Raw genomic sequence first — 19,557 nt, 5'->3', positions numbered from 1 at the left:
AGTTGCATAATACTAATTATATGACACAACATATTATTTAAGTAAAAGATGAGTCCGTTCAATAAATGCGATATAATCTATGCAAATGTATTTCTTCGTGTGAAAAGGGGTACTCATTGCTATGCAAGAATTTCTCGTTTGTATTCAAGGAGGAATCATTATTATGAGGAGAATGGCATTGTGTGGGCAGAATTAAATACGAACCCGTCATTACTACAATATTCATTTTCCTCACCTCGTTATGCTAAAAAGGACTGGAATTGGTTACTGCTGTTCAGTTTTAATATAGGGTGGTGACTGTTTGCCATTTATTGTCGTAATGTTGTGTGCATGAATTATTTTACTCGGTTTGCGGACCAAGTTCACAACAAAAATAATATTAAAAAAAAAAAAACAGTTCACGTGGCAGCTCATAAGACCAATAGCAAAAGAGAGAGGGCGTAAAAGAAAAAAAAGAAAAATCGAAAAAGAATATTTGATAAAAATACTTCATCTGGAACATGGAGGAAACTAAACCATTAGATGATTGCAAATTGTAAATGAATCAGTAGCAAACTCAGATACTAACTGCCTGCAAATGAGAGGACGCCAAAATAAATAAATAAAATACAAAAAAATTGGGAAAACCCTTAATTAAAAGAAACGTCGCTGTCAGCAACAACGCAAATTAACATTTTCACTGGGAGTCCTTCGCTCTTACCGTTATTACACGATCCTGTGGTATGACGTTTAGCTGCTCGAGGTTCATTCAGACCGTCGCCTTTCTCTTCAGAAGGAATCTCCGAATTCGCTGCCGACGACAGCTAAAACGCTGCTCTTTTTCTCATCTTTTCTCTCGCCAATCGTGGCCAATCTCCGCGAGACGCCAGGCGTATTGAGGTCGCTCGCAAGATGGAGGTTGGAGTATTCTTCGAGTTCGCTTGGCGTTACAACGCTTGACGTACTGCGAGACTTGGTGGGAAGCCTGAAGGGGGTGGGATACAGTAGGGGGGCAGAGACTAAACGCAGACGCTCGTGACTACCCAAACACACACACACTCGCGCGCTACACCATCCACAACTACACGTTCCTTCGTCCTTCGCCCCCAGACCACTGAACTAGCCAACTCCTCAACAGCAACTGTCCTGTGAAGCTGAGAGGCTACTACTCTATACAACACTCAAGCCCTCTCCCCCCCATCCCCGATCCCTCACCCCTCCCAACCATCCTAACCCCCTATTCCAGGCACAGACACACACGCACATACACACCCGATCCTAACCCCGCCTTCAACGAACTCTCCATCTTCCCCCAACCCCCGGTAACACATTGTATGTTGACTAATTATCCCAGTCCCCACCCATTCCAACCTCACTATAAACAACCCTTCGTTGCCAGACTCGCGGGCAGCATTTTGGGAGGAAGGGCTCGTTCATGTGCTCTGAAAGGTTGCTCTTCTGAGTCGCTTCGTCTCTCTGGTCGTTTGGTCGCTTACTTGATAACGAATGAAGTTCGATGTATTTTTCATTCATCCTCTTGTTTTTTTTCTATCTCTCTCTTCCTTTTCCTCTCGTTACACATTGACAAAGACGCCTATTTTAGCTGTTACTTCTATTATTCTTCTTTTACGACTTTTGAGATAATGGTGAAATGAATGGCACACAGCGATAATAATAAAATAATAATAATAATAATAATAATAATAATAATAATAATAATAATAATAATAATAATATGGCGAAGAACTCCACAGTGGTGTGGGTGTGAATGAATATAAAAGATATATTTACAAGACGTTTTGTATATATTTTTAAATATATATTTACACTTACACCACTGTGGATTTCTTCGCCATTTTATGGACTCGTGAGATTATGAGATTTTTATGAATAATAATATAATAATAATAATCAGTTTGCAACCATGTCAAGAACATAAATCACTTACAAAATTTGCTCCAAAGGCCAACATGAGATTCCTTACTCTTAAGAAGCGTCTCAAGACATCTTCACCAACATGTTACTGACCTGTTGCTCTCTGTGAGCATGTGACGAATTACGGTAAATGCTCGCGTGACCAATACTGTTCTGTTTTATTGTATAATAAAGACGCTCTCTTTGATCCTTCTATGATATATAATATATATTTATATATAGTATTATACTATAATATATATATATATATATCTATATATATATATATTATATATATATATATATATGTATTTATTTTGTATGTTTTTATTTATATATTTTATTTTTATTATATTCAGATATATGTATATCTGTATATATAGATATTTTATTATTTATTTATTATATACAATCCAATTCTTCATATGCATGCATACACACCCAAAATCAACAAAATTTTCTCTACGTTACTGCTTCACAAACTGTTGAAAATTTAGTAAGTTAATTATTCAATTTTTCCATTTCTGTGTTAATACTAATGATGTTTCTGTATTACACTAAATTTTAATTTATCCCTCAGTTTTTCAATTATTTTTAATAATATTTCTTTATTATACTAAATTTGCGTTGGGTATGTAACCAGTTCATTTGCTATTGTAAAGTTACCTAGATTTTTGATTTCCTGTGTAGCATTTTCAATCCGTATAACACAGATCCTTTGTGTTAATTAATAATAATAATAATAATAATAATATAATAATGATATAATAATAATAATAATAATAATAATAATAATAATAATAATAATAATAATAATAATAATAATAACAACAATAATATTAATAATAATAAAGATAATAAATAATACTAATATCATGAATAATAATAATAATAATATAATGATAATATATAATAATCATAATAATAATATGATAAAATAATAATAATAATAATAATAATATAATAATAATAATAATAATAATTTTCAACGAACTGATTCTAATTTCTAATAATTTTTGATGAAATAATTCTAATTTTTGAGATTTTTTAATGAACTTACTCTAATTCTCAAGAATTATTAATGAACTAGTTCCAAATTTTAAGAATTTTGAATGAACTGATTATAATTTTAGAGAAATTTCAATGAACTGAATCTAATTTTTAAAGAATTGTTAACAAATTAATTCTGATTCTTAAGGATTTTTAATGAAACGATTAAAATTTTGATGAATTGTTAACGAACTGATTGCAACTGCTAGGTTTTAACCCTGTTACACCCTTTCAGCGCTGGGTGACCTCATAGGTCTCAGAGCTTGGCCTTTGGCATAAATTCTATATTCTATTTCATTGTAGGATAAAAGGGTAACTTGACAACAACAACAAGCTACGGACCTTTCCTAGTATGTAATCAACAGGAACTCACGTACCAAGGACAACGACCTTGTGGTAATCATCTCCAAACAGCATTAACAGCAGCAATTGCAATGGGTGGTTTATTTAGATCTTTTGAACCGCCTGTAAACCGATGAGAACTTAGGCTTTACAGCTATCTCCGGAAGTATTATTAGATCAGAAAAGCAATAGGAAATATGATCTTTAATGTCACGAAATAATTATACCACTGTCCACAAAATAATTTCTAGACCTTCGGTGTCATTCTTTTTTTATGGATTATCCGTGTATGTAAATAAGCATTTCTTCCCTCAAAATTATAGGTAACCAAACGCGAAACAGTTCCTCAAAACACCGACTATTTCCAAGAAAACGACAGTGAGCACTATCGGGATAGCATGATGAAAGGAACACTTTCATTCACGAGACACGTCGTTATCGAGGTCCCTTTTGCCTTTTTTTGGGGACATCCTTTAGATCAAGTATTGTATACAATTCTGTATCACTCACTGGTAAGTCATGCTGGCAGTTGAAGAACTGTAACGAGCTGTTTGATTTACGTTTTACAGGGAGCTGGAATAGCACTGAACATTATCAGATTGTGTTTTGAAGTAGCATTTCAAATATTTACATTTAGTAGCATAGACGTTAACGGGTTTATCGTGTGAAGTTTGAAGGCTTTACCTATACAAAATATTCAACATTCATGATAATTGTGTTTTTCGATTTGATCATTTCCCTCAAGAGTTGGTTTCCTTCCTGTTGATTAAATTACAAATTAATCATATTTAGTTCCACCTTTTGGTGTTGCAGTGTGAAAGAACGAAGAGTGCCTTGGGAGCGATTCAAGGATATTCCAATGAATAAAAGGGTAATGTAAATCAATCGTATTTTTGCTGATGTGTATTACAATCTTCTCTATAGGATTCAGGTCAGTGCCTCACGTAGGTAATGGTAACCATGAAGGGTATCATAACTGGGTAATATTCATATATGGGCACACATACATATATGCATACATAGTACTGGTAATCTTCTTAGGCACGCAGATATGTTAATTCAATTGTAGTCCATATAGGAAAGAGACGAGGTCTATTGGAGGACGAAACTGTTGGGCATTTTCTAAGAAAAACTCCTTTCATTTTCCTACGCGGAATACAATAGAACATGCATGAAGACACAGGCACACACCCATTTATGTATGTATGCACATATACAACCCTATATATATATATATATATATATATATATATATATATATATATATATATATATTGTTACATTTATAGATCGTTTCGTCGTCTACCCCGCAATTAATTAATTAATTGATTTGGAAAATGGCAGCCATTTCCTCCAAATATCAGCTGATTTTTAGGAAACGCGGGAACCAAAACCCGCCAGCCAGAGATAGGGGGTTCCCCAGTTGGGGGAAAAGAGTCTTTTGTCAGCTTTAGGGGCGTATCTCAAAAGGGAAGGATGTAGGCAGATTGGTACTTCTTAGACCTATATCTTAAGCTCTCTTTCCTGTGACCCCTCTGCTGGCTGTATGTTTGTTTCCAGGATTTGCCTTGCTCGTGGGGGGTTAAGATGACTTCCAACACCCAAGCAAAACACCTGGGTTCTTCCTCAGTCGACTGCGAGACGTGACCTCAGACGGATGTCCAACCACCTGCCTTCCTGTTAGGCCTATCCAGGGCGTGAGTGGCGCGCCGATCGACCCAGGCCTCAGACAAAGCGGCCACGTTTTTCTACAAAGGTCCACACTGAACACGACATCCAGGTACGTCTTGTGGAACAGCATATTGCCAGTCTCTCCCATCCTATTATCTATTTGATCCCCATTTTCCCAATTCAATTCCCAACCAAAAAAGAACTCATCCTTTTGTTCCCTTTCACTGCCTCACGGCCGCATGCTTCCCCTTGTGTGATCGTCCCAGACCAATGAAGTCATTGCATACCTCAGTGAAACATTAAAAGTTTCCTTCTCCCCAGTGTTACAGAATTAATTAATCAAAACAAGAAGTCATTTTTTTTCCTTTTATCTCGTCTAATCTGGGATTCTTTTCCAGATTCCATGAGCCACGTGTCATGTCTCTCTGCCCGCAAGTGTTGCATTACCCAAGTTTATGAGACCAGCTTTCTCCAATTACATTTCAGCCAGCTATCCATTTGTGAGAGATTATAAGTCCCAACGTGCGGACGCTGTATTCACTTTTCTCCAGGCCAGAACGAGCCTTTTGTAAATAAATAGCTGTAAAGTTTTAGCTGAGTCTCTGGCGACCTACCTATTCCTCTATTGATTAATTTGCCATTATAAACCAGGTTTTACGGTAAGTTAAGCAATTTCCTCTTGAAATCCCTCAATTAATTTCCGTTTACGTATATAGCCTCTCTCAAGGCCGGCTTAATACGTTACAATATATATATATATATATATATATATATATATATATATATATATATATATATATATATATATATATATATATTCTTCCCGAGATGAATCAAGAATGGAAACTTGAGAAAACTGTATTCTCCACAAATCTCAAGGAAAAAGTAGAATACGTTTAAGCATCAGACTAAAGAGAAGTTTTCCATTCCTCTGATCTCTTTAAGACGTCATCATGAATCCCGGATGACTGCTATGCGTCAAGCAGCACCTTCCACGACAATACACAGAGCAATCGCATGTGTGTCAGGGGTCCAGAGCAATAAAGGACCCAGAATAGAAGTCACTTCCCTGCCATCGTTCCGTGATTAACTTTCACCCTGATGGATCCTTAGGGAGTTCCTTAACAGCCTGCAGTGCCTTTAATTGCAAGACTAACGACAACTCATTAAGGAAGGTGGCTGATGAGGGGATAAGTGCACCTGGGTACATCTTCACCTAGGCACAGCTACAGTCAGGTGGGCTCTGTTTAAATCGAGTGATTACTCCAGTGTATAAGACGCACGTGGAGAAATGTTCTTTCTCACGGTTGAAATTTCTTTGATGTTATCGAAATAGTAAATTAATATTAATAGAGATTAATATATCAGGTATTAGGCTTTCAACAAAGAAGAGGGTGCCGATTTTCTTGAATTTCACAGGTGTACTTCGATTTGCTGCATAATCAGTATAAAAAAGATGATTATTTCAGATAGGCTGAAGGTCCAACAAGTTAGGATGTTAAAATTAGTGGGCAAATTTCCTGTGACTGCTAGCTTTTCCACTTCATGCCGATGAATTCTGAGTATACGGATATATATTAATTTTGTATATTAAACTGATTTCACAGCACCGTTGGTCAGATAAGAATGGAAAGTTATTTTGTCTGACTTGGTAAGCAAAATATCTATTTTCATGTTTAATTAGTTACGAAGGCCCAGTGATGTTTCTCAATGTTATTTTCGTTTTTTGGGGGAAGAAAAATGTTGCAAAATTTAACTTTTAATGATTTACTTCTAGGCTTCTTTGTCTCTAATGACTCAAAATCTATACGCTGACGTCTTTCGGTATAACTGGTTTTTGATAAAGTAAAAATGCAAAGAGTGAATTGGAGAAGTCTCTCTCTCTCATTATTAAGAAACCTCGATTCTTGAAAATCTAAGTTTTCGTTAAATAAGCCCTTCATTCAATGCACTTGGCGCAATATTTTCTGTAATATTTTAACTCGTGGTTTATAATGAGATTTGCAATGGGATTAATCATGTACAATGAAAATATTCAATCCCAGTGACGTCATAACATGGGCTTTTTGTTTAACTTTGGTTTGTTCATTAAACGAGGGAGACCAGACCTTCTCCCAGGGGATGTCCGTTGCACCTGTCAAGTCACGTCTTTTCACATTTGTTATCGTAAAAGCAATAATTCCGGATACTTCTGATGGGTCATAGTGATTCTTAGCCACTACCCCAAACTCTGGATTTCCCATATACTTCCGTATTCCCTTACCCTTATATAAACGGATTCACTCCTTCTTCTGGAGTTGAGAGTCACTCATATTGTCTTGCCAGTTTTTTTTTTTTTTTGTGTTTGTGTTTTTTTTTTTTTTTTTTTTTTTTTTTTTTTTTGGAGGAGGGAGGGGGGGGGGGTGGGTGGGGGGGGGGGGGGGTGGGGGTGGATGTGGCTGGGCTAGACAATGGTATGAGTGGACCGTCCTCTTGGTCTTTACATACGTATATAAGAAAAGCTCTTTCATTGTGAAGTTGTTCTTTAATTCAGATACCTTTCAATCTTTTCATGGAATCTAGTCAAAGTTTCTCTTTAACTTCTATTGGCTGTTCTCTTAGAATTTAGTTTTAAAGAAATATAAAGAAACTAAAGTTAATCAAAGGATCTTGACCTGAGTGGGAGCAGGAGGTCAGATAAATTTGTGCAGGAGGATGAAGGTCACGTAGGAACTTGTGAATCTTAACTGAATATTAATTCGTTGATGTAAATGAAAGGTCAAAGGGGAATTCGTCAACGTGAATTACAGGTGGAATTCCTGTTTGTGAATAAAAGGTCAGAGTAATTTGTGAATTCAAGTCAAATGTCAAACAGTAATTTTGGAAGTCAAAATAAAGTTAAAAATATTAAAAGATTGATTGTTAATATTGTGAATCATAATGTTCACTGTTCATTTAGTAGCCCATTGTTAAAAAGAATCATAGATAAGAATAAAAAATAAATATATTTTTGAATCCCGAATGGGAATTTTTCCGTTTCCATCCCGTAGAGTTGTTTTGGGAGTTGAAATCTTTCAAATTGCATAAAAAATTAAGACTGTAGGTAATTGTTTGAGGTCTGAATAAAAGAAACCAAAAGCACGCACTGAGTGACATGGTATGTACGTGTACTCATAATGAATGGTCAAAAACGATAACACTACTTCCTCCTCATCCCCACCTTTTTTAATCACTCATCACGCAACGTCGTAAATTACAGTGAATCATGTCACCTTCGCTTTTTATGTTTTTTTTTCTCTGCATAACAAAACTTTATCGAGAACAGAAATATGCGCAAGCGGTAAGAACAATGGAATGGAATATGAGATTTATGCCCACGGCCATGCACTGGGACCTATGAGGTCATTCAGCGGTAGAGGTAGATTGAGAGTAATAAGTTTTTAAATATGTAACAGGAAAAAACTTTGCAATTGCCGTATGAAACAATTATCAGGAGAGGGTGGAGAGTAAGATGAGAGAAAGAGATGATGAATGGAGGTACGGTAAAAGGAATAAAAGGAGTTGTGGCTAGGAGCCGAAGAGACGCTTTGCAATTACCTTAAGTAATGCCTGCAGTATACCGCGTGAGGTGCACTGACGGCACTGGTCTCCTACGGGGCTCATCCCGTAGGCTTTTCGGCACTGGTCCCCTACGGGGCTCACCCCGTAGGCTTTCGGGACTAATTGTAACTCACTCGAGAGTTCACACAGGCAGGATGTATGTTCCACCTCTCCTGAGGGATACGCCTTTCAAAAGCATCCCTCATGAGAGATGGAACATACATCCTGCCTATATGAACTCTCGAGAGAGACTGAGAGTTTCCATCCCTGTCATTGGCTTATCAACAGCCAATCAGGAGCGTCGTAAGGGACTGGCCAAGACATCAAATGCACGGCTGATGTGAATCTTCTATAGTCTCATGTTTATGCTATCTATATTTATCACTGAGAGGAAAAGACAGTAGCGACAACCGCCTTGTTTTCTCAGAACCCCGTTTCCTAGAAATAACAGATGTATCACAGGATATAAATAAAAGTATACAGTGTGTTTGGTAGAGATGCATGTGTTTGGCTGCCATGTAACGCTCCATTGACGAAAGAGTCAACAAGTCGGAATCCGCCCCCTTAAACTACCCAGTTGTTCCGGAGTACTCAAAAGTGCAGCTGGAATGACAAAGCTATTGACGCAAGCCGATAAGCTTTGATTTTAAGCGGCGTCGGGTCCAACCCTCGACTCTTAGTAATCCGTTTTAAATTAAATGGAATGATGTTGACTCGTTGTTTGTTTGGTCGTCTGAAGGGCCGCTCCTTTCTTATTGGGCAATAATTCAACTATAGTGTCTTGACTCTTGACGGCGCCGTAGTAACGCGAGGCGAAGAGGCAAGTACGAAGGTTTGGATCTGACGTTTGTGTTTCTTTTTTCCTTTTTCTTCCGAAGGGCATAGTTCCTAATACTGGCTGAAATTTTGTTGTTGTTGTTGTTACTATCGATGTAGAGGTTAATGGAGCAGACAAGCCGTCCTTCTAGGTATTGAAAGAACGAATAAAGGATTATGGACTTCTGTAAAAATATTTGGTTAATATTTCCTAATACTGGCTAAAATATTTTGTTTATTTCTATCGATGTAGAGGTTAACGGAACAGATAAACATCCTTCTAGGCATCAAAAACACGAATAAAGGAGTATGGACGCCTGTAAAAATATATGGTTAATATGGTGTAGGAAGACATACAGTACCCCCTTTTGGAAGTAGCAAAATTATAAGTATCATTAAGCTATGGCGCAAGATGGAATTCTTATGTCATAAAAAGTTACTGCTTTAACCCATGGGAGTGACGACCGAAATATTGCCAGCGAAAATTTACTGAACATCACATAAATAATAGAAAACGGCCCTAAATGAAATAGATAGAAAAATAGGTAGCGTAAGTAACACTTCTGAATTTGTCCCATGAAGCGAGTGACAAAAAATATATGTTGTTACTGCAAAAACAGATTTATCTTTACTGTGGAAATGCTGTCAAAATAGGCTGCTCTGACTCGGAGAAGAAAGAAAGTTGATGAAGGGAATCTTGGGCAATCAACCTTTTTTTCCTCCTTCTGAAGGTCTTCGGTTCTGGGAGACTTATATACAAAGTTAAAAATATTACATGAATAGTTTCTTCAGTAATGATTTGTGACACAAACCCACCTCCTTTTACTTTACATAAATAACCCCTTTGTAGCCATTATTTCTATCAGGCCGATCCTGTCAGTAGTTATATGTTTGACTCCAAGATTGACCATGATGAATACCAGTCTGCTTAGATCTTTACTAATCGTGCGCGCTGAAAGGCCTCAGTGTGATGGCTATTAGTTTGATTTAGAGCCAATACTAGTCTTTCGATCCTGGCGACGCAGTCAAATTGCGCGCCCCACCATAAGCAGTAATACAATATGAAATTTTTCATTCCCACAGTCGGTTATTTCTCCCGCATTGTCTGAGGCTGTAAGTAATAGCAAGACGCAAATGCGCAGCGTTATTATCCTAATGGACGAAGCCAAAATAAATGTAAGAACAGCGGGTTCTAATCTCCGTGTTGACTTGTATACGAGGCTTTGTTACAGAATATATTCTTCCTCGATTTTAGTCTTTACGCAAGTCTTCTCTCTAATAACGAAAGTTATTCGTTTTTTGTTGTTGATATTGTTGGTGGTGTTCTTATTCGACATTTTTCGTTGTTCTTGGTTTTTTAACAAAGACAATTGTTCTTTGTTTCGTTCTTTATCACGGAAGTATATCCCAGTTTCATTACTCATAGTTCTGCATTTCAAGCACAGTAATAGGAATCACTGAAACCACAATTATTTTTTATCATTTTTGCAACCCTTAGCGTATGGTGAATTGGCAATAACCCATTTTGAATGGAATAATCTAGCCATGTTTATATAAAGAAAGAAACTTACTTATGCTACTAATTTCAGCCAGATGAAAGAATGTGATTTGTATAAGATCGTTCTCTGTGGCGTACAAGTATATACTTCAAAAACGAAAACTACACCCTATGCAATTGGAACTCGTTAGTTGAGAGTTAAGTCAACCATATTAAACTGGAGATGCAGAAGATTATAGTCAGAGTGAGTCGTTGCTGAATCACTGTACGCTCGAAAGTATCATGACGCCTCCAATTCTGTGTAGGAATATTCTGGATATGAAACTGGAGAACAGATTCATGGTATGTTATTTGAATGCTTTAAAAGTGTGTGTGTGTGTGTATACATACATACTATATATAAATATATATATATATATATATATATATATATATATATATATATATATATTTATATATATATGTGCTGTGTGTGTGTGTTTGCGTAAAGTAGCTGAGAAAACGATACAGCATATATATATATATATATATATATATATATATATATATATATATATATATATATTGTGTGTGTGTGTGTGTGTGTGTGTGTGTATGTGGCAGTGTGTATACATACATACACACACAAAAGTAGTAGCTAAAGAAGAGAGATTACGCAAAAAGAACTGGGTACAAGTACACGTACAAACCTTTGTGACCGACGGCCTTTTCATGTCGGGATAACATATTACCCTCGACCAACTGAGCTCAAAATAGCGTTAGAAGAAATTGGATGCCCACGGAGAGAGACGGAGAAAAGTTTCAGAAGTTTTGTCTTAGGATAGGGGGGGGGGGGGGGGGGGGGGGGGGGGGGGGGGGGGGGAAATAGTAGGTGCGTCCCAGTATAGTCAATATTCTTGTTTTTTTTTCTCAGAAGAAGTGAAGAACTTAATCTAGATTAGTGGGCATATCTAAAGGGGTGTGAGTGAATATGGATAGTTTAAGAGCTTGACTGTATAATCCAAGTTCATTGAGAAGGATGTCCAAAACTATTAAGTAGTAAATGGATGACATGAGCAGGCTTACAGTTCAAGTCTTCATACCTAGTATCTGATACAAAAGATATACCAGTTATATCAAGAAACGATCAGAAAGATTCCTTTTGTTTTTTCTTTGTTATACGATCATTTTACTAAACGTAATGGCTCCATTGAGTATTGCTACTCATGGTCCGTGTGCAACTTAGAAATTTGAGCAGTATGGGATCGTTGTTATTGTCCATCTTCCAAACCAATGATCGTCGTACTGAGGATTTTAGCAAACTGGGTAGGATATGTTGAGAACAGTAGTTACAATGGGCTATCCTGCGCTACTTCAAGAACTCAGCATTCACAAAAAAGAAAAAAAAACACAACTTACATATATATGTATGTATCAATAACACAAAACACTTAAGTTATGCCATTCGATCTTAACCTAATGTATGTCTGTATACATAGTATGCAGACGACCGAATAGATGTCTCTAAAAGCTACGGGGAGGTAATTAATAGCGTCTGAAACCCACAGTGTTTAAGAAGACCGTAAAGTACCTTCAGTGAGATAATTGGGACCCAACTTTGATAACAAAGTTTTCCCAGAGTTGTAATCTCTTTTAGTTACGAAAACACCATTTTCTCCTTATTTATTTAAGTATAAATTAGCCTTGTCTGCTGGAGTAAACTGGGTTTTTCCCAGCAAGCACACACACACACACACACACACACACACACACGGGAGTTAATTTGATATACCGAATAAAAAAAAATATTTCAAGATCGAAGAGTTTGGCTTTCGACCAGAGGGAGAGAGAGAGGTGTGGGGGGTGGGGAGGACTTTCATCAGGTTATGAAAACGGCTGACACTAAATTTCACGAAATATTGAAGTCCGAGAAGACAGCGTGCGAGCATTTACAAAGACGCAAAAAGGAAAACGAAAAACTGTTTTCAGAAATCTCGTCTACAGATGTATTAATGTGAAAAAATTATATTCTTGTATATTATAATAAATACTTTAGTGATTAAAAGAGCAGTGGCAGTACGTGACAAAATTACGAGCTGTATGACGCATAAAAAAACAGATAATGATCGGAATACGTGATAGAGATATGAAGAATTAAAGTACATGGAAGTTACATAGAGTAAGAAGGTTATAAAATTGAATTAAATTAAATGTTCAGAACAGAATGGCTATGGAATGTAGCAATCACATGAAAGTTAACAGTAAATATTCGTCTAAAATTTACCAGAGTAACAAAATGAACTCTACTATTCATGGACATTTCCAAGAAACAATAGCTGATCATTAGAATAAAGAATGTAGGGAACATCAAATAAAATCATTACAATTGTGCAGAAATAATTTCGTAGATTTTGCGGAAAATGAATAAGTTAATATCATCATGCACTTACTCTCCTCTTGCATATGCAAGGAAGGATTTGACAAATAAATGAGTAATTTGCGAAATAATTAGATCAATAAATGAGTAACTATTATATGATATTTTCTGAAATGTTAAAGGAAATTATCCATAACCTCACTTAATTATTTAGTTTTTATTCGAAAGTATCACCTCTCGTATGCTTTACATAAAAAAACATGCATCGATGAAAAGGATGGTTAACAAACAAAACGCGCTGCTTTCGTTAATTTCAAAGAAAATGATCTCCAATCACATATTCAAGTTGATCTTTAAGCCAAGAGTTTCTTCAGCCACTCGCATAAGGAGAAACCATGAATCATGTCAGCCACGTCACCAGATTTTTCGCTTACTCGGGGAGTGAGCCTACAAACTGTTTTGTTGTTGTTGTTATTGTTCTAGTTGTTCTTGCTGTTGTTGTTCTTGCTGGGGGTAGGAAATGGTCTTTGGAAAAGCCTGAAAAGGTCTGAGAAAGGTGTTTCGCGTTGAGTGAAAGATACAGGAATTTTCGAAGAGAATATTTATGATTTATTAGAATGAAAATGTTAAAAATATATATATATATATATATATATATATATATATATATATATATATATAATAATATATATATATAATGTGCATGTTGAACAGTACAGAACATTATTTTTAATAAAATATAGCGTATTTATTATGATTTTCGTTAGTGAACCAACGCTATATTTGACTGTAGATTTTAGCACGCGCCCCGAGTAAGCTGGAAGTCGGATCACGCCTTGTTAAGTCTCCCGCTTCCGTTCTTAAAGAGTCGCGTAATTTCTTCGTAGTCTGTAATCAACGTGTTGTCAGTTCCAGTAAGGCACCCTTGTAAGAACCCTTCCAGACTCCTTCCAGTTTTCCCCTCTCGAAAACTTCCGCTGGAAGTTTCCTAAGTATGATTAGGTCCCTTTTTTCACTTTCTTGGTTTTTTTTTATACGCCTTTCTTCTTCAAAACGATAAAGTACTAATTTCTCTGTCTGCCTCACTCTCTAGTTTGCGCTGAGATGTATGATACATATTGCAGAGCAAGTTTCTACTTTTGGTGTATTTCATTTTCATCTTATACTTTTCGTCCTCAGAATTATTCTCTCTCTCTCTCTCTCTCTCTCTCTCTCTCTCTCTCTCTCTCTAGCTGGCTGCATGTTCCATGTTGCAGAGCAAGTTTTCATTTACAGCGTATTTCCTTTTTAAAATCTTACAGTTTTCATCCTCAAAATTATTCTCTCTCTCTCTCTCTCTCTCTCTCTCTCTCTCTCTCTCTCTCTCTCTCTCTCTCTCTCTCTCTGGTCCACGTTAGCAATGTATATGCTTGAGAGCAAGCTATCCAGTTTCTTTCACCTTTTTGATAAAAGATAGTCTTTTTGCACTTGAAGTCTCTTTGTACATAGTACAAGTTTTTAATTTTCACTTTACTCTCCTCTCTCTCTCTCTCTCTCTCTCTCTCTCTCTCTCTCTCTCTCTCTCCTCTCAAAAGGGCATTGGATTGCCCAATATCTCTCATTAGCTTTTGAAATAAGAACCATTCGTTTTTTCCCGGCAGGAAATTCTGTCTGCGTGCCTTCCAAAATTGAACTCTGGGAAACAACAGTTTTTGTTATAAATTGATTTTGAGAAAGTTTTAACAAAAACCTTTGAAAATGCGTCATAACTACACATGCATAACCTAACCTATATACACTGACAAATATAGTTTACAATGACCTAACCTAACGTATTCTCCTATAGTGGTCAGAAACAGATCTCAAGTGTTCTTCATCGTCCTTTATTCAGTGTGGTGCAAGTTTTATAACATCACCTATATTAAATTTTACCCATTTATTTTTAGGACAATCTAATGTTACCATCAGGGTCATTGCCACAAATTACAAAAACCACAAACAGTTGTAAACCTTTAAGAGAAGAACAACAAAGAAAAGTCGCTTTAGGCAAGACACAAGGTCCAAGTCCGTTAATAGCGTCTAATAAACAGCGGATACAAAAAGAAAGAACAAATCCAGAGAGACAAAGACACAAAGACCGTAGCTGAAATACAGATTGCTACAGGGGACAAAAGTATCGTGGATGGGAGTGTGTTTAAGGAGTGTGTTTAACTCACTGTTTTGCCAGAAGTAAGGCTTGAGTATATATCTTTCATTCCACGGTTGCAAGTAACGAGAATAAATCAACTCCTGAGGATGATTTTCCTTCCAGGTGCCCATAGAGAAAGGAGGATCCATATTAATCTCGAACATATCTATTTCAGGCTGCACAAGGCGATGCTCTACGACAAAGAGAATGAACCGCTTGTCGCACAAGACAGAGAAATCTTGTGGAAGGTCTCAACGATATCTATTATCACAAAGATGATGTATGGAAAAAGCACAAGTGCTTGAATAGTAAAAATTCAAGCGTTGAGAGTCCTTTCAGAGAGGATGTTGCTTTACAAAACAGGACAGTGAGACAATGATTGATTGTTGCTCTGGAAAATGCGCTGTGCAGCCTCAGAGGGATCGCTTTAGACTTGCCGACTGAACAAGGAGAGGATTATCAGCTCGTGGTAACAAGAGGAAGAACATCGATCTTCTTTTAATCTTCTTATTTTGTCTCGCGTTGCCTTCTGTGATATAGTCGCTGGCACAGACATTCCATTGAAGACTTGCAAGTAGCTATTTAGAGATTACGATAATATGACGGACTAAGACATGCACCAAGTCATTTTAAGTGGGCATATCACCCAGAGATCTCCAACAACGACCAAACAAATTGCAGTGTGGTACTTGCATAAGGCCACACAAAGTCTGTAAGTTTTCATTTGTTAATTTCATTCTGGATGCTTCCTCAGATAGTTTGCTCAATTATTGCATGGTTTGTTTGGGCCTTCTTGGTAATTCACATTTCCAAAGGCTGGTATTTTCAAATTTCTTTCCCTGTACTGTGCATTGTTTTTCTTCTTCGATAATGTTTTAGCACCTTACTAAACGACGCGAGACGCAACTACCACGCTTGCCTTACGCCACTCTGAGGGCAATAACACTAAAGAAGAAGAAAATAAATAAACAGTTAACGGTAATTCAGGGCACAGAAAAAAAAACGAACCGTCAAATATTCAAGGCTCCCAGACACACGCCCACCCACCTTCTTGCACTTACGTAAGCAAAGCGACATAAAACATTTTTCTGTAATATTTGCGCCTTGGAATAATAGCAAAAAGAAAAGGCAAGGCGTCACTTCTCCTAATGGCCATTGGCAAAGTAAATATAGGGCTACAGTGAGCTACATACGCTAGGGTGATGATTGCGTATGTGTCTGTTTGGCAAGTTGCAGCCTTCCATGGAGGCTTCTCGGTGAACTGGGGGTTGTTGATGGCATGTTAATTTAGACAATTTGGGTTTTTATTTGGCTGTATTCATTATTATTTATTATTCGTTTGCTCTCGTTTTTTTCTTTTCCAAATAATACGGACGTTCAATTCCAATGGACTTTTACGAGGATTCCTTGCGAATTTTGCCATATCTGAATACAAATAACACCATAATTAACAATAAGCAGATATGTCTATTGTGCGAACACTAGATACACTTTTGCATTAGTGTAGCGTTTTAAATTTTAGTTCCTTCTTTATTAATATTCTTTCAGCTGATACCAGGAAACTCACAGGAGGCGAATTTTCATGAATACTGAATTGAATACCTCAGCTACTATATGATAAGACATGTATATACGATAGCACCATATATTTTGCTTTAGCTGGCGAAGCCTTTGAAGTCAGGACAGTACATTATTCTTGGGCAACCCAGCTGAAAAACGGCGTCACAAGAATTGGATCCTAAGTGAGAGAGAGAGAGAGAGAGAGAGAGAGAGAGAGAGAGAATATATATAAAACCTGATAGAGAGACGAGGAATAGGGGACAACAGAGTATTGAGAGAGAGAGAGAGATGAATAACTGAATTCTGTTAGAGAGTGCAGGCTTAGAATATTCTGAATCCTAAGAGAGAGAATGATAGAAAGGGGCAAAAAGAAACAGCTGTTTTATAGAGAGAAGAGAGAGAGAGAGAGAGAGAGAAGAATTTAGAACAGAGACCTGATCCTCTTCAAGAGAGAGAGAGAGAGAGAGAGAGATAGAACAAGAAGAAACCTGAATCCTCTCAAAGAGAGAGAGAGAGAGAGAGAGAGAGAGAGAGAGAGAGAGAGAGTAGAGTTATGCAATCCTCCAATTCCGTGCTAGCAGGGCGTAAGAAAAGTAGCTCCCTCCGTTCCAAGAATTTTTTTGTTTTTGTTTTTTTGTGTTTTTTTATTTCCTATTTCGTCTTCCGTTGAAAAGTGCAGAGATGAGATGAGGCCAAAGGTAGATTTGGATGCTGATAGAAATGACCAAGTTTCGAGAACTTGTCAAGTTTAGGCTCTTTACATAGGAATGGAACGTTTTTGTTTGGAGGCAGGATAACATTCAAATATTCTCGCATATATATATCTATGTATATATATATATATATATATATATATATATATATATATATATTATTGGTTACCCATCTTCTTTTCATTAGATATTTACAGTGGGGCTGCTAGATCTTCACGCTCCTCCTTGGGTATTTAAAGGGGTTATGTATCCGCACCGTCTGGCTTTCCAATTGCGTGTGCGCCCCCGGACCCTGATGTGTTTATGGAGGGATCGAGGTGGCGGGGTGGGGGTGAACGCCTGTATTTTATGAAACAATACAAAAAATCAAGGAGACTTTAAGATAGTACCAATAGAGTAAACATTACCAACTCTTGATAACAGAGTAATTATAAGGCTATAAATCTAGTTTCGGAGACGCGACTTTCTACTTACTTGCCAGACTGGAAAATTATCTGCTACCGTTAAGAGTAATTAAGACATTGCCCTTGAAGAATTATACGTTAGTTTGTCAGCCGCTAAGAAAAAAAATTGGATTACTTTTTAAAGTGACCCTTCCAATGTTCACTTACTCTTTTTCGTGTCTTTGATGTTTTTTTTCGGGAAAGAAATTTAAGGCAATGATATGGGCCTGTGTAGCACTAATGAAATCGTATGAACGAACGCGGACTCTTCTATAGACCAGAACATGAGAGAATGAAAAGCTAAAATTACAAATTGAGTGCGACTGACCTGTGACCTCAAAGAACACTGAAACAGAAAAGACGAACCACCAGGGATTTCGTGAAAGACTGAGAGATGATACGGTTTTATGCAAACAGAAATATGTATACCAATGAACAGAGAAGTGATAACTGCTTATAAAAAACAGAACTACGTACGAACAGACATTGCCCTCATCAAAGGTCACAAAGTAATAACTTAATTCCAAAAGTGAATGAGTAGTGATCTCATCAAAGACTGGAAGACATTAATGATAATAATAACAAAATAAAGTACGAATCACCAGTGATCTCATCCGAAACCGAGAGGGAGCAGAGTTATGATTGGCACATATTCCCAGACAAGGGAATACAGCTTTGCCGAATATAACATAAAGAAACGAAAGATATAATGATGGTGTCATGATAATTAATGAACGAAGGATGGATGGCGTTCCCCCCCTTGATAAATTATTTTAGTGATAAACGGGAAACGAGGCCATTTATCAAAAAAGTGTAATAAACCGAAAGGCGCGATAGCAACACTGTTGCGAAATGGAATGGAGTGAAAATTCATCAATAATGATGTAATTTCTGAACAGGCAGTAGATGCGACATACTATTTTCGGGAAGAAGTTCGGAAATGTAATTGAAAAACAAAGCAAAAAGAAAAACTGAGTTAATTATATAATAAAGTATACATACTTATATATATATATATATATATATATATATATATATATATATATATATATATATATATATATATATATATATATATATATATATATATATATATATATATATATATATATATCGACGACGTCTTCCTTTTTACCTAATTTTGTAAATCAATATCTGAAAAGTTTCTCAACCTCAGGTAAAAAATTAAATGTCAAATAAATAACGCCTCCCTATATATTCCATCAAATTGCTGAATGCAAAACTACACATAAAGAAAAACAAAGCAAAAATAGAAGTTTCCTTTTTTGTTTGAATAAGATACCTATATTTTTTTACATAACCAACACTGTTACAGACAGCACCTTACTCTGCCATACATCAAAGTAAAACAAAAGTTCTTTCATTTTCATTCCCTTATCTGGAAAAACTTTTTTCTCTTTGTAAAATCTTGTATTTTCTTCGTAGTCTGTAATCAGCTTCTTGACAGT

The 19,557-nt window shown here is 36.5% G+C and overlaps 1 protein-coding gene and 1 long non-coding RNA gene across 6 annotated transcripts in view; one reads left to right on the top strand and one right to left on the bottom strand.

Moving 5' to 3' along the window:
- The window catches only part of LOC135208541 (uncharacterized), a 462,510-nt gene that overhangs the window by 242,629 nt on the left and 200,324 nt on the right, over window positions 1–19,557 (top strand). The window lies entirely within an intron of this gene.
- Window positions 1–19,557, bottom strand: part of LOC135208540 (prostaglandin E2 receptor EP3 subtype-like) — a 198,280-nt gene that overhangs the window by 52,822 nt on the left and 125,901 nt on the right. Inside the window, exon 1 of one of the 5 annotated variants that reach the window (XM_064240839.1) lies at window positions 701–1,133. The exons of the other annotated variants lie outside the window; for them this stretch is intronic. The gene's annotated coding sequence lies outside the window, so the exon portion shown is untranslated. Of the gene's footprint in view, window positions 1–700; window positions 1,134–19,557 lie in introns of those variants that run through there. 5 annotated transcript variants of the gene reach the window in all.

This window comes from Macrobrachium nipponense, chromosome 35, assembly GCF_015104395.2.
Source record: "Macrobrachium nipponense isolate FS-2020 chromosome 35, ASM1510439v2, whole genome shotgun sequence".
Lineage (NCBI taxonomy): Eukaryota > Metazoa > Arthropoda > Malacostraca > Decapoda > Palaemonidae > Macrobrachium > Macrobrachium nipponense.
This window is presented reverse-complemented; position numbering and strand designations above follow the sequence as displayed.